The sequence below is a fragment of the Heteronotia binoei genome, chromosome 3 (genome assembly GCF_032191835.1).
Source record: "Heteronotia binoei isolate CCM8104 ecotype False Entrance Well chromosome 3, APGP_CSIRO_Hbin_v1, whole genome shotgun sequence".
Taxonomy (NCBI): domain Eukaryota; kingdom Metazoa; phylum Chordata; class Lepidosauria; order Squamata; family Gekkonidae; genus Heteronotia; species Heteronotia binoei.
In genome coordinates, this window is record NC_083225.1 from 48764657 (window position 1) to 48781039 (window position 16383).

General features: G+C 45.2%; 1 long non-coding RNA gene across 1 annotated transcript; it reads right to left on the reverse strand.

The window, feature by feature from the left end:
* Nucleotides 1-1384: 1384 nt before the first annotated feature.
* LOC132568905 (uncharacterized) lies at nucleotides 1385-9837 on the reverse strand. The gene is made up of 3 exons (XR_009555224.1): nucleotides 9779-9837; nucleotides 6637-6701; nucleotides 1385-1469 (listed from the first exon to the last, which is right to left on the reverse strand). It is a non-coding gene; the product is annotated as an uncharacterized LOC132568905 (long non-coding RNA).
* Between the last annotated feature and the right edge of the window lie 6546 nt (nucleotides 9838-16383).

Consider the following 16383-nt stretch of genomic DNA (forward strand, 5'->3'; position numbering starts at 1 on the left):
GAGGTCAGAAGTCTGCCATGGGAAAGGGAGGAATTGGTGAAAATCACCCTCAGCAGGCCCTCAGAAATGATTGATGGGATTCTGTTCAGAATCATGGTCTGAAATGCCATTCAGCTTCAAAGCACATGGAACAAGGTATTTTTTCCTTTATCTCCCATTCATCATGCCAGTTTCTATCCACAGTAGACAAGATTCTACAAAATTGCAAATTGGCTGCAATGTAAAGGCCAATATTTTTGAAACCAAATTAATGCAACAGTTTCAAAAATGGCCTTGTGAGCACCATTCAAGAGATCCAGAGTCTAGATACATTACATGCCTACGGAATAACGCAAAAATAATTTTAAAAACCATGGGTAGGATTATAGTACGGGCCTGTTGATCAAACAAAAATAAATGTATCTCCTTTCTGATGGCATGCTTAATAGAAGAAGAAGAAGAAGAAGAAGAAGAAGAAGAAGAAGAAGAAGAAGAAGACGAAGAAGAAGAAGAAGAAGAAGAAGAAGAAGAAGAAGAAGAAGAAGAAGAAGAAATGGCTCATTTGCCAGTTGTATCAAACTACCCTAAAATACTGGAAAGCATCAAGAGACATAGGTCTCTAGAATATATTTTTAAACATGCCAAAATCCCTTGATTTAAATGGCTTTCAGTGAGCTCAGCTCTGTGTTGGATTGCTAAGTTTATTTTTTAGGTATCTGCCCTGTTTTCCCAGGCCTGTGTGTGATATTTCATCTTCACTTTTCTTCTGTTGCCACCTTATGGCAATCTGGTTGCCATGATGCTCCCAGCCTGATATGAATCCAGTGGATGTTTTGATTTAAAAAAAAAAAACCTCTTTGGAAAATGTGATAATTTAAAAGCCATTTTCTACCCCACATTTTAAAGTGGGATAGAAACATTTCAAACACTTAAGCATTAATGTTGGATGGGAACAGGGCTTTCTTTCTGGGGGAATGTGGTGGAACTGAGTTCCAGAACCTCTTTGTGGAAACAAAATCCTCAAAAAATGTTTAAAAGTTCATGAGGGACACCGTGTGTTTCTCCTTCATTTTCCTCTTGAGAGTTCTGGCACCTCTTTTTCCAGAAAAAAAACCGTGGACAGGAAACAGCTTTTGTTGTTGTTGTTGTTCACCTCACAGAGTTCAATCTCAGTCCTATAATGAAAGGCAAGAGCAGGGCTTTTTTTGAGCAGGAACACGCAAGAAAGCAGTTCTGGCTGGCTTGGTGTCAGGTGGTATGGCCTAATATGCAAATGAGTTCCTGCTGGTTTTTTTCTTCAAAAAGCCCTGTGTGAAACAATTATGCCATCAGGGGTGTGGCCAAATATGCAAATGAGTTCCCTGCTGGGCTTTTCTATTAAAAAAGCCCTGGGCAAGGATATCAACCTTTTCTGTGACTACTCCGTTTTTTCTTTTTGCTTCGTCTGCTTCATCCAGATGGGAAGGCAACACAGCCAGCTGGTTGGGGACCTGCAGAATTTAAATATATTTTAGATGTCACATACTTTGCACATTTTGAGGCAACTGTCTACTTAAAATTCCACTCAGGAGAAGCACCCATTTGGCATTCAATATGTAAAAGGATATTGCTGTGACTGAATCTTCCTAAAGTCAAATTGCTTGAGAATACATCCAGGGAGAGAGGGGAATAAAAATTAACTAAACAAGCATTAAATGCTGGAAAGATTTTAGTATCCAACAACTAAGGAAATAGAAAATAATTTGAAGAAAGATTTCTAGAGTCATGGCATTAGAAAAGATCCAGGGATGGTGTGAGGCAGAAAGCAAAACTCTGATAAAATAGGACACACAGTAAAATCCTAAACAGAATTATACTTTTCTAAATCCATTGAATTTAATGAGTTTAGAAGAGTACAAGTCTATTTAGGATTTCGTTGTTGTGAATGTAAGGCAAATCAAGCAATGAAATCCATGTCAAGACATTAGGTGTTGTGTTATAATGTGTTACAGCATTGTCCCTTCTAGCACTGTCTACTTCAGTTGGCAGCAGCTTTAGTATCTCTGGCATGAGCCTTACTCCTTCCAGAACTTTATGATGGAGAAACCAAATAAGAACATAAGAGAAGCCATGTTGGATCAGGCCAATGGCCCATCCAGTCCAACACTCTGTGTCACAAAGTGGCCAATTTGTGTGTATATACATTCACACACACACACACACACACACATATATATATACTGTGACTAATAGCCACTGATGGACCTCTGCTCCATATTTTTATCCAATCCCCTCTTAAAGCAGGCTATGCTTGCAGCCGTCACATGTGAATTCCATATGTTAATCACCCTTTGGGTGAAGAAGTACTTCCTTTTATCCGTTTTAACCTGACTTACTGCTGTTTATGGCCTCCTACTGATTTTTATATTCTGCTTTTCTCTACCCTAACTCTCAAAGCAATTTAGTCATCTTCCTTTCCTCTCTGCACACACAACAGGCACCTTATGAGGCAGGTGGGGTTGAGAAAGTTCTGAGAGAACTGTGACTGACCCAAGGTCACCCAACAGGTTTCATGAGGAGGAGAGGGGAGTAAAACTCAAGTTCTCCAGTCTTCCACTATTAACCACTACACCACACTGACTCTCATTTTTTTTAAAAGGTCTTGATGTTCTTTAGCAAAATGAAGCATAAAAATAAACTAAGAAAGATGGGGGTAGGATTACCAGATCCAGGTTGGGAGCTTCCTGGAGATTTGAGGATGGAGCTTGGGGAAGACAAGGACCTCAATGGGATACAATGCCATAAAGTCCACCTCCAAAGCATCCATTTTCTCCAGGGGAGCTGATCCTTGTAGCCTGGGGAATCCCAAAGTCCCACCTAGAGCCGGGTATCCCTAACCTGAAGTCTTATGTGTATTTACTTGGTAGTAAGCTCTTTGGAAGCCTTTGGGACTCTGAATAAACAAGGACAAGATCTAGCTCAATGTGAACTACTAAGATGCAAGGAAATAATAAGCACATGAATTGCTAAACCAAAAATCCAGTATACATACAGGAAATGGCAGCCAACATATGTTAAAAGCTTCACCTAGTGGTCAAGATACATAGCAATCGGTGCATAACTATAGTAGGGTGTAATCAAATATGATTTTTATTGGTGGTGGGGGGGATGATCCTAAGACTAGATATATACATTTATTTTCCCATAACCTTGCCCAGAGTAAAAATGTTTTTGTATAGCTGTAGCAGGAGAACTGGAGAATCCCAGTCAATGAATATTTTAGGTGCAAACAGTAGCCTTAGTTTTTCTTCCTGAGAATCTTCTCATTAAAATGGGGGAGGGGGGATACCATATGCTAGAATTATCTCAATAGGTGTTGTCTATAGCGCCTGTAGTGCATGGCATTTGAAGGTACAGATGTTGATTTAGGAACAGAAAGGCAAGTTTTTATGTACATGATACAAATGTCAACATTTTTCTTTGTGTTACCTGCTGACAAGTAAAATATGCCAAAAGGGAGGGGAGCAAAAAGCAATCTTCAAAATTAGAGTATGTTAGTATCATGAAACAAGCATACTTGAAAGTAAATATCCAAGAATATCCAAAAGAGACCAGTTTTGTGTGGAAATCTTAAGCTGACCAAAACTCCATTTCATGGTCTGGAGCAATTTATATAAGCCTCAAAGATTTTGATGCCTACATGGCTCTCAAAGTAGCCTCTCAACTCTCACTCCGGGGTCAGCCCACAGGTACCCCCAGGAGTCTATTACATAAAAGTTTCTTCCCATCTAACTCCTGTGCTGCCTGTGGCCCAGAGACCTCTGCTCACAACCCAAAAAGTAATCCACACAATTCTGAGCTAACAGTTCATTAACATAGCATTTTTGGAGAGAATATTTGCATAAACCACCCCCTGCTTTCTGATAGGCTGAAATAATGAGCTGCTCCTTCCTATGGAACTACTAAAATAAGAACTAGGGGGTCTTTACCAGCTTTCAGCTATGATCACTGGGATGCTTGGCCTGCCTCTCAGGGAGGCATGATGACCACAGAATCATCATAAGTTATGAATTAGCTACAAGCTTTGGAGTGAATCTGACTATCCTCCAAGGAGACTTCTTCTAGCCTAAGGAGTAGGGTTGCCAACCTACAGGTGTAGCATGGAAACCTCTTGAAATTACAGCTGATCTCCAGACTACAGAGATCAGTTTCACTGGAGCAAATGGCTGCTTTGGAGGGTGGACTCTGTGGCATTACAACCTGCTGAAGTATCTCCTCTCACCTAAATGAGAGCCAGTTTGGTGTAGTGGTTAGGTGCACGGACTCTTATCTGGGAGAACCAGGTTTGATTCCCCAGTCCTCCACTTGCACCTGCTGGAATGGCCTTGAGTCAGTCATAGCCATGGCAGAAGCTGTCCTTGTGGGGGAGGAAGATAACAGATTGTGAGCCGCTCTGAGACTCTGAGATTCAGAATGGAGGGCGGTATATAAATCCAATATCATCTTCTTCTTAAGTCTGGCCTCAAATCTCATTTTTAGCTTCACCCTTTCTGCGTGATATCAGCTCCTTTAGGATCTGTTGCCATCTTATTTCTAGGGGATTGTTTTTAATGCTTATTTATTTCAATTTTTATATGTTATAACTGCCATCATAACTTGCTGTGAATTGCCTTGAGCCCAACTTCAGGAAAGGCAGTCAAAAATTCAATTAAGTTTTCCCATCCCAGAGCTGGCAACCCTACTAAAGTTCCCCCCCCCCCAAAAAAAAGGCCACAATTTCTCCCCAGCAGACCAAGAGCAGCTTACATCATTCTCCTTTCCTCCATTTTTATCCTCCCAACAAGCCTGTGAGATAGGTAAGGTTGAGAGAGTGTGACAGGCCCAAGGTCGCCTATTGAGGTTCCATGTCACAAGTGGGAATTTGAACGTGTGTCTTCCTGGTACTAGTCCAACACTTTTAACTAGGGTTGCCAATCCCCAGGTGGGGGCAGGGGATCTCCCGGTTTGGAGGCCCTTCCCTTACTTCAGGTTAATCAAAAAAGCAGGGGGAGAGGAGGGAAGTGTCTGCTGGGAACTCTATTATTCCCTGTGGAGACTTATTCCCATAGGAAATGATGGAGAATTGATCCGTTGGTATCTGGAGCTCTTGTAGGGCTGTTTTTTGAGGTAGAAGCACCAAAGTTTCAGTATAGCATCCAGTGCCTCTCCCCAAAATACCCCCCAAGTTTCAAGAAGATTGGACCAGGAGGTCCAATTCTACGAGCCCCCAAAGTAGGTGCCCCTATCCTTCGTTATTTCCTATGGAAGGAAGGCATTTAAAAAGGTGCGCGGTCCCTTTAAATGTGATGTCCAGAACTCCCTTCAGAGTTCAATTATGACTGTCACACCCTTGCTCCTGGCTCCACTCCCAAAGTCCCCAGATATTTTTTGAATTGGACTTGGCAACCCTACTTTTAATCACTACACCATACTGGCTCTCAACTTAAGTTGGACTATGGCTCTTTGTAGGGTTGCCAGCCCAGGTGAGGCCTGGAGATCTTCTGCTTTTACAACTGATCTCCAACTGGCAGAAATCAGCTCCCCTGGTGAAAATGGCTGCTTTGAAGGGTGGACTCTATGCAGGGCTCACTTTGTAGCAGAAGTACCTTTGCATATTAGGCCACACACCCCTGATGTAGCCAATCCTCCAAGAGCTTACAGTAGGCCCTGTAGGAAGAGCCCTGTAAGCTCATGGAGGATTGGCTATGTCAGGCATGTGTGGCCTAATATGCAAAGGAGCTTCTGCTACAAAATGAGCCCTGACTCCATGGCATTGCACTATGCCAAGGCCCTCACCTCTCAAACCCCACCCTCTCTCAGATTTACCCCCAAAATCTCCAGGTATTTTCCAATACAGACCTGCCATTCTGAATCAGCATGGGCTGAGATGGGGGAAAGGGCTCTCAAGGCCCAGGGCATTTGGCAGGGCCCACTGCCACCGACAACGTGCCTGCGTTGATGCTGCCATGCATGTACTTCCACCACCCACTCCCTCATTTGCAAGCTTCCTTCTCCATATGCTCCTGTGCTGGCCAGGTGAGGAGCAAGCAGGTGCTCAATGTGGCTGGGAGCACAGGTGTTGGGAGAGCTCAGAAATGAGTGGGCAGGGGAAGGATGCACGGGTGGGCAGTGGGGAAGGGGAAGATGGGCAGGAAGGGGTTGTCAGTGGGATGTAGCAGCAGGGATGGGAGGAGGCCTATGAGCCCTCTCTGCTCAGACCTGGAATTGGCCCTGCAAGGGTCAGTCAGTTGGGGTCACAGAGATGTAATTCTCTGGTTTGTGGCAACTCTATCAAAGGAAAAGTGTCTAAGGGTGCTGGGGGTCATGAATAAAACTTCTTTAAATTGATGCACTCATTGGAAATCTTGTGCTCTTGAATGACAAAAACAATTGGTACATGACTTCCATACAAACATTTTCATGATCAAGAAATAAAGAATATTTACCTCTTCTGGATTCGAGCCACACTTTCACACACAAAAAAGCTAGCTTAATTTTTAAGATGAACTTTCCCTCCAATAAAAGGTGCCATGTGGCTTTAATTTTGGGTTTTTGCTTTGGGCTGCTGCGGCTAACTTGAAAACCCTTTTCCCCACCAAGGTTTTGCTCAAGAAATTTTTTTTTTAAAAAATGCCATACACAGCTGTGAGAGGTTCCTCTTCTTTTTCAAGTAGTTTCTCTTCTGTTGAAATATCTTCAGTTTTCTGAGTAGGAGAAATGTTAACAGATAGTGATTTCTTTGTCAAATGCTCCAAGGTGCAGGGAAATAAAGTGCAGTTCCTTTCTGGGGACTTACTTGCTCAAAATACTTGTTCCAGGGTCACGTCCAGTTTAAGACATGTGACTTCAGGCAAAAGAATTCCTACTTTAAAATACACAACATGCTTGATTGCATTGTTGGTTTTGGACAAACGGTGTATTTAGTTGCCCTCTTTGCTTGTCATGGATAAGTGCTTTTGGTTCCGGCTTAGCATCGCTGAACACATTTCTGTCTGTGTGCAATGCTTTGCTGCTGCTGATATGTGAACAGGCAATGATCAACATGGCTTTTAGATTTCTGGGTTCATTTTTGGGTTCACTTTCTTGGTTCGCTCCAAAATGCTACCATAATACCAAGCAACTTGATTAGAAAGCCTGGAACACTACAACAGTGCTTTTTAAACAGTCTTATTAAGCATCATTTTTCCCAAATAAAGTTTAACAAGTGCAGCTGCTGTGGATAAGCATATCCTTATCACAATGCCTGTGTCTGCATAGATGGGGATGTACATCTAGGGTTGCCAACTCCTGGTTTGGAGGCACTCCCCCATTTCAGGGTTATCAGATAAGTGGGGAGGGGGTTGAATGTTCATTGAGCACTCCATTATAGCCTGTGGAGACTGGGATAAATCTATGGGTTTCTGGGGCTCTTGGGTGGGGCTGTTTTTTGAGGCAGAGTGAGGCACCAAATTTTCAGCATAGCATCTGGTGCCTCTCCTCAAACCCCATCCCCAAGTTTCAAAAAGATTGAACCAGAGGGTCCAATTCTTTGAGCCCCAAAGGAAGGCACCCCATCCTCTGTTATTTCCAATAAAGAGAAGGCATTTAAAAGGAGAACGGTCCCTTTAAATGTGATGGCCAGAACTCTCTTTGGAGTTCAGTCACGCTTGTCACAACCTTGCTCCTGCTCCATCCCCAAAATCCCCAGCTATTTCCAGAGTTTGATTGGCAACCCCTATGTACATCTCCATTCCAGGCTGGCATCAATTAAATCTGGACTGATGTTAGGTTTAAGTTGAATAGATTTGCTTGTAAAGAGGGACCATTATATTCTCAACAGTTACATAATCTCCTTCCACATACATATGGGATTTACCAACAATATTCATAATGACAATTTTTTATTGGCACATTCTTAGACATATTTTCAAAGTATGTATGTACCTATTTAAAAATGCCTTGGGAGTGTCCATATAAAAGTACAGTGTGTATATTTTTATGCTTGAGTTTATGGATGTGATGCTATACAGCCATTTGGTGATTAATTGTGTGAGGAAAATAATCTGAATAGACATGGCATGACTATTGCTTGCCTGGTTTGAACCAATGGACAATTTTCTATTCTACATATAATTGATCTTGGATATTTTTACCTAAAAATTAAACTTGGGTAGTTTAATTATTTTTAAAGCCATCTAAGCACGTCTTATTTTAATAAAAACCATAAATTAATAATGCAATATATAAAATCATTCTTTTCTCACACAAATTCACTGGATGCTCTGTTTACCCTCATTATACTTCTCATAATGTAATAATCTTCTTTCATATTCCCCTGACCATGATTTAATTTTTAAATTAAAAATTCTCAGTCCTTCAAGCATTTCTTCAAGGGGGAATGCAAATGTTATTGCTAAGAACTGGAATTGTTTATTACAAGATAATCAAACATCACAGAACTCAGAAAGCCCAAAAAATTCCAATTGAATTTCATTTTAAATGGCAAAACAGGTTGAATCCATTCAGTAACGTCCATGGTTTGTATTTCTAAAATTAAATTGTTAATTTTAGGTTGAGGCCAAGAATACCATAGAATCTCAACTGTACTTGGATGTCAATTTAAATACAGAAGAGAACAAGAGGAACCACATACTTAGAAGACAGAAGGCTTACACTTTTTGCAAACTGCAAGCACAGCTCATATTCTCCAGGCCAAGGAAAAAAGGAAGTCTGCTCTTAAGGATGCCACAATAGTTTTACAGAACTGCTCTGTTGGGGTTGCCAGCCTCCAGGTGCAGCTAGAGTTCTCCCAGAAGTTCAACTAGGGTTGCCAAGTCCAATTCAAGAACTATCTGGGGACTTTGAGGGTGGAGCTGGAAGACTTTGGGGTGGAGCCAGAAGACATTGGGGGTGGAGCCAGGAACAAGGGTGTGATAAGCATAACTGAATTCTAAAGGGAGTTTTGGCCATCACATTTAAAGGGATCGCACACCTTATTAAATGCCTTCCTTCCATAGGAAATAATGGATAGGGGCACCTCCTTTTGGGGCTCATAAAATTGGACCCCCTAGTCCAATCATTTTGAAACTTGGGGGGTATTTTGGGGAGAGGTACTGGATGCTATACTGAAAAATTGGTACCTCTACCTCAAAAAGGAGCCCTCCCAGAGCCCCAGATACCTGTGGATCAATTCTTCATGATTCCCTATGGGAATAAGTCACCATAGGAAATAATAGAGTTCCCAGCAGACATTTCCCTCCCCTCCCCTTGCTTTCTAATGACCCTGAAGCAGGGGGAGGGCCTCCAAACCGGGGGATCCCCTGCCCCCACCTGGGGATTGGCAACCCCAAGTACAACAGATTTCCAGATGGTGGAGATCAGCTCCCCTGGAGAAAATGGCCACTTTGGAAGGTGGACTCTTTGGCATTGTACCCCTTTGAAGTCCCTCCATGCCCTTTCTTAAGTCCCCCCCTCAAATCTCCAGTTATTTCCCAACCCTGATCTGGCAACCCATTCCATACATCACACACATTCTGCCAAAAATGGAGGCTCGTTCTTCTCATACTATATGGTAAGCATCTAAGGTAACTTATTTAACATGTCTGGAAGACGAATAAGAGCTGTTTCCTTCATGTGATTGCTAGATCCACACCTGCCCTTCCTGGAAGCAGAAGTCATACATGTGCACGATGCACAAATGAACTTGCTTCATAGTTCATACTGCATCAGAGCATTGATCTGGCAAGGACTGTCTCCTTTGGTGACAGCTCAAAACTATTGTGTGTACCCAGTTTATGCTTACCTCTTCTTCCACTTTGTCCTTCAAGTCAATCTCCACAAATAACGATTGGTTCTTCTGTAAGACAAACACCAAATACAGGACCACAAAGTTGTGAGAGACTTTTATGGGAGAACTATACAATATATACATGGGCTTGTAACAAAAGCTTGACAATTACTCTTTCCAGGGAAAAGCAGTCACTGCACTTATATATTTCATTTGAATAGGAAGTGTGAAGGTGGTAGTACATGCTGTCACCCATCATTTAATCCTTAGAATAACCCTAGGAGGGTGAGAGAGAGAGAGAAAGAGAGAGAGAGCCCATGGTCACCCAGAGAATTTCATGGCATAGTCCCAAGTCTCACTGATCCTAGTCCACTGCTGTAGCCACAAATGGTTAATTACAGCAAATCTAAGGGCCAAATGTTATCAATCATCAGGGCTTTTTTGAGCAGGAACACACAGGAATGCAGTTCCAGCTGGCTAGGTGTCAGGAGTGTGGCTTAATATGCAAATGAGTTCCTGCTGGGCTTTTTCTGCAAAAAGCCCTCTCAAAACAATGGTACCATCAAGGGGTGTGGCCTAGTATGCAAATGAGTTCCTACTGGGCTTTTTCTACAAAAAAGCCCTGCTTATCGTGAATATATAACATAAATATTGTCAAATATACCAAAATATATGTATTTATTAGAAATCAGATAAAAACAGATATAGGCCCAAATAGTAGCCTCAGATTTGGATAAAATCATACAATAGTGTCAAACATAAACCATATGTGACCATTACCATGTATGTTTTGGCCAGTATGACCTTCCTCGGTGGTCATATTTATTGCACATTGGCTCCAGGTAATACAATAACTCCAGACTACATTAAGAATATATTTTCCTTGGACCAAGAGTGAAAGACACAATTAAAGTCTTATTCAAAATATGAGTGCATGACCAGGACAGAAGGTATTTAAAATGAGGCCTCTGTACCATATCTCTGCCCTGAGTCACTGAGACTTATTATAAAACAAATTTCAGTTGGTCTTAGTTTTAATATTTATTGTTTTATCTGGAGCCAACATGTAATAAATATGCTAGACTACAGAGGAAGGCCAACTTGGACGAAATGGTCTTGGTAACATATGGTTTATGCTTTATACTATTGTATGATTTTATTCTGATAGTGGTGCATTTAAGGCCAACATAGTTTAATTCTGGGTACACACACTTCTTCAGTTCTGTTGCTTCAGACCAGCATGGCTACTCACCTGAAACTTACTCTAAAATTAAAGAGAAATAGAATGCAGAGAATATAATTCCTGAGATAATTACTTGCCTTTATCTCCAAGAGAACATCTTCTGGTTTAATTTCTGCCTTTGTCTTCTACAGATTTAAAAGTAGATGATTTAGTGCAGTCATTTACCAAGTCATTTTAAATAAGGGGCATGTGTTGAACAAGGGTTTATTAGCCTGAATTTTCAGGACTGAATTGAAGCTGTCATTGATCCCATTTCTCTGATTGATTGATTGATTGATTTAGATTTATATCCTGTCCTTCCAACTATAACTTTGTTGTTTACTGTAGATGCGAATGGCCAGTTACTCTTTGTTACCACATCTCTTTATTGCAACCATTGCATGATTTATATCAGGTATTAAAATGGTGACTAAACTCCATTTAATCAAAAGTCTGAACCTGAAATTCAGAGGAACTGGAACTCCTTGGGGTCCAACAGCATTAAGTTGAATCCAGCCAGATTTCCCCCGGTTCTCCTTCCTGCAGCCCCCATTAAGCATGGCTTTTGTGGATTCAATTCCAATGATTTCCAGTTTAGCCATTTTGAGTGTAATCTCCTCCATTTTTCACCTGTAAAAGGCTGATTGAATCCAGTCCACTATTTCTGCTTCCGGCGACTCTCCCCTTCATGAACTGAAGCACAAGCAAAAACTTCTTTGATTCTCCTCCTGAGTACAGTATGTTGTGAAACAGAGTGCTGGACTAAATGGGCCACTGGTCTGAGCCAGCAGTGGTCCTCTTAATAGTTGCAAAGACTCTAATATGGAGCAGTCATGCAGCAACCCGGTTTACACAAGAAAGAGAATATGTTGGGAGTCTCCAAAGGGGCTAGAATGGGTTGCACCACTTTAGACTGTAGGTGGACTATCATCTGGTCTGGAACCAAATTCATCCCTTTGTTTTACTTTTTTTTTATTTTGAAAAAATGGATTTTTTTAAAGGAACAGGCAGTGAAAATGGCATCTCTCGCCTATAATCTGAAGTTAATCCCATTTGTTGTATCATTTTAGAATTCAGCCACCTCCATATGTAGACCATGTCAGCAACATGAGTCAGTCAGCAGAGACTCCTTCAGTGCAGCTCCACCATTGCAGAAGTGCCAACTCACACTTTACAAAAGACACAGGTTGGGTCTGGGGTTCCCAGCCTCTGTAACAGTCAGATGTGAACTGTGGGTTCTTCTCAATTGCCTTGCATGTAGTGCTTCATTGGGCCAGGTAGAGAAGGGTCTTCAGCCTCCTCATCCCACTTTCCCTCACCTGAAATGTTCTACATGTTCCTTGGAATCACATGTTCCTCATTCTTGATTCGTTGAACATGCTTGCGAGAAGCTGAAGAGAATACTGAGAAAAACCTGCAGACAGGGCTGTACTATGGGCCAGATAGGAAGACCTGAATCGATTCTCCCACTAGTCATGCCCTGGTTTTGCGCTCCTCTTCTCTACAGCACTTCCGTCTGATTTCACACAAGCTGCTGCGGGGCTGCAATTTGCTCCGCCTCTTTCCTGTGGCAAGCAGAAACTGATTTTCAGAGGATCTTGCTTGCCACAGAAAAGAGGCAGAGTGAGTTGAAGCCCCGTGGCAGCTTGTGTGAAATTGGATGGAAGCCCCGCAGAGGACCATGAGACCAGGACAAGGCTAGTGGGGAATCAGTCCTAGTGTCCAGACTTAGCCCCCCAAAGCCACCAATGACTTATCTCTGATTTAGCCTATAAAAAAAGCAGACTTGCTATAAAGAAAATGGTGAGAACCTGTTGAATCTGAAACTTAAATTTGTAATGTTGCCTGACCTGTTTTTCAGTGGTGTGCTTACTAGCAGCTTCTTCTTGCTTGTGATCACCTTTTTTATCCTTTCTGCTTTCATGTACTTTCTTCTTGATATCTATGAGACTGCCCAGGAAGGAATAGGAATATATTAATACAGGTTTATGTAGTCTGACTGAAGAATTAAACAGAAACATTAAATTCATGGTGTCATTTCAATCAACTGATTATTAAACAAAACAAATGCTTGTTTAGTTTTAAAGATCTGGATTTGTGCTGTCTTGGATTTGTGTATAATATAGGTAATGTTTACTGTCTTGCTGAAAATCCTGAAGACAGGTGTGTTCAGTGTACCTTACGGGTGGCACTTCTTTCTGTGGAAAAGCACCAGAGTTTCAACTAGCTGTTAACTTTTTTAACAAGCTGGGTTCAGAATCCACTGACCTGACCCACCTTCCCACAGCCCGATGGCAGATGTGAGAAACTCATTTTTGCAGGACCACAATTTGGATGGGTATCTCTGTCATGCCCAAACCACCAAACAAGAGCCAAAGTCTCAATATGGGGGCTGGTCAAAGCGAAACAACCAACCTGTAGAGTATCGGACTCTGCACCCGCGCCGCGCAAGCCGGGACGTCCTCGGGATACCGGGCGCAGCGCGGGAATAGTCACCGCCAATCAAGACCAAGCGCGGGAAGTTTAACTGGCCAGGATTGGGCTGGCCAGCAGGGGGGTTGATCCGGGGTGCATGTATATATTAGCGGACCCGGCCGCGTGTTCCCCAGTTCTGTAAGGTACCAGCGATTAAAGACCAATGCCTTTACCACGTCTCGTCTCCCAGTACATTACACTGGCGACGAAGGTGGGATCTAGATAGGTCCGGCCGGAGACGAGGAAGGCGAGAGACCGCAGGATCGGGCAGCCCGCCGCCACCATGGCGAACTCGAGTGTAACGACGGGCCATCTTGCGGAATTCAACCCGGAGCACCCCGAGAGATGGGAGACCTACACCGAAAGGGTCGAGTGCTACCTGCGGGCGAACCTGATCGACGATGACGAAAGAAAGAGAGACGTCCTGCTGAGCGTCTGTGGCGAAGAGACCTTCGAGATCGCACGAGGTCTCTCCGCTCCAGCTAAGCTGACGGAGAGGACCTACCGGGAAGTCGTGAGGCTCCTCACGGGCCACTTTTCACCCCAACCGTCCATCGTCGCCCGCCGATTCCTCTTCCACAAGAGGGACCAAAAGTCGGGGGAGACAGCGGCGGTCTACCTGGCGGCCCTTCGGCAGATCGCCGGAAATTGCAACTTTGATAAAAGGGACGAAGCCCTGCGGGACCGTTTCGTCTGGGGCCTCCGCGACGAGCGATTGCAGCAGAAGCTCTTCGCGAAGGAGGAGCTAACGCTACAACAAGCCTTCAACGAGGCGACGGCCTTCGAGAGGGCCACCAAGGCGTTCGGCCAGCCACGAGGTGAAGCAGTCCACCAAGGAGAAACGGAGCCAGAAGACCGAACAGAGGAAGAAGCGTTCCAACTCCGGCGGCCCCAAAGAACGGACACAAGGGCCCCCACTAGACATCGAGCGACGGAGAGGGCCACCGCCACCACCGGTCCCAGGTGCGCCAGCTGCGGCGACCCCCACGAGCGCCGGGACTGCCCATACCGCAACCTGGACTGCCGCAGCTGCGGAAAGACGGGCCACATCGCTCGGGCTTGCCGGGCCAAGAACAGCCGCCGACAACCATCAGCGCATCACGACTCCCTGGACACCCACACGACGGCATCCACCACTCTGCAGGTATTGAACTTGCCCCTCTCGGCCCCAGACAAGGTCAAAATGTCGGTCCTAATCGAGGGCGCCCCCTGCACCATGGAAGTGGACTCGGGTTCCTCCATCTCTATCATTTCGGAGGAAACCCTCAAGAAACTATGCCCCCGCCGCCGCCTTCAAACGAGGCCAGCGGACTTCGTACTGAGGGACTTTCAGAAGAACCCAGTACACATCGTGGGGTGGGCCCGGGTGCATGTGGAAAGAAGGGGTTTCAGGGGGCCCCTGGACATCCTAGTGGTCAAGCGCCAACTGACCACACTTCTAGGGTTGGCTTGGTTCAATCCCCTGGGGATCCAGCTGGTGTGGGTGGACCACTTGCAGGCAAGCAATTTCGACGGGGTCTGCCGGGAGTTCCCCGAGGTCTTTGACGGGTCGTTGGGGAGCTATAAGGGTCCGCCCATCACCCTACCGATTGACCCAATGGTCAGGCCCATAAGGCTTAAAGCGAGGCGCGTCCCGTTCGCCCTTAAGCCGAAAATAGAGGCAGAACTGGACCGCCTAACGGCCCAGGGCGTCCTAGAACCGGTAACATACGCGGAATGGGAAACCCCCATAGTAACGCCCGTCAAACCCAATGGGGAGGTGAGGATCTGCGCTGACTACAAGTGCACGATCAATAAGGCGCTACAAGACAACCCCTACCCAGTCCCGGTGGTCAGCCACGTCCTAGCAGCGCTAGCCGGGGCGAAGGTTTTTGGGAAGCTGGACTTAGCACAAGCATACCAGCAACTGCCGGTCGACGCTAAGACAGCGGAGGCGCAGACGATCGTGACCCACAGGGGCGCGTTCAGGGTTAAACGGCTGCAGTTCGGGGTCAGTGTGGCTCCGGGGATATTCCAGAGCATAATGGACTCTCTCCTTAAAGGGATCCCCGGAGTTCAACCCTTCTTTGACGACGTTTTAATCGCCGCCCCCAATGAAGGAGAGTCCTGCTGCCGCCTGCGCGAGGTCCTCAGACGGTTCCAAGCGGCGGGGCTGAGAGTCAAAAAGGAGAAATGTTTGTTAGGTGTCCCGCGAGTGGAGTTCCTGGGGTTCGCCGTGGACGCGGCGGGGATACACCCGACGGCGGACAAGACCAGGGCCATAGTCCAGGCTCCTGCGCCCAAATGCAAGGCAGAACTACAGAGTTTTTTAGGATTGTTGAACTTTTATCACACGTTCCTACCGCACAAAGCCGCCGTAGCGGAACCGTTGCACCGTTTGCTGGATAAACAGGCCCCGTGGGTCTGGGGCCAACGCCAAGCCGCGGCGTTCCAAGCAGTGAAGGACCTCTTGGTCTCTAACGCGGTACTTCACCACTACGACGAAAACCTACCCCTGATCCTAGCTTGCGACGCCTCCCCCTACGGAGTAGGAGCGGTTTTGGGGCACCAACTCCCGGACGGGAGGGAAGTGCCAGTCGCGTACTATTCACGGACTCTATCCCCAGCGGAGCGGAACTACGCTCAAATTGACAAGGAGGCCTTGGCGATCGTGGCGGGGGTGCACAAGTTCAACGACTACCTCTACGGTAGGCGTTTCACCATCGCCACTGACCACAAGCCGCTCCTGGGCCTCCTAGCTCCAGACCGTCAGACCCCCCAAATCCTATCCCAGAGGGTCCTGAGGTGGAACCAGTTCCTGAACTCCTACACGTATGAACTGGTCCACCGCCCGGGTAAAGCCATGGGACACGCCGATGCCCTCAGCCGCCTGCCGCTCCCCATGACAGAACCGGATCCCGCCCCTGCACATGGGGTAATGCTC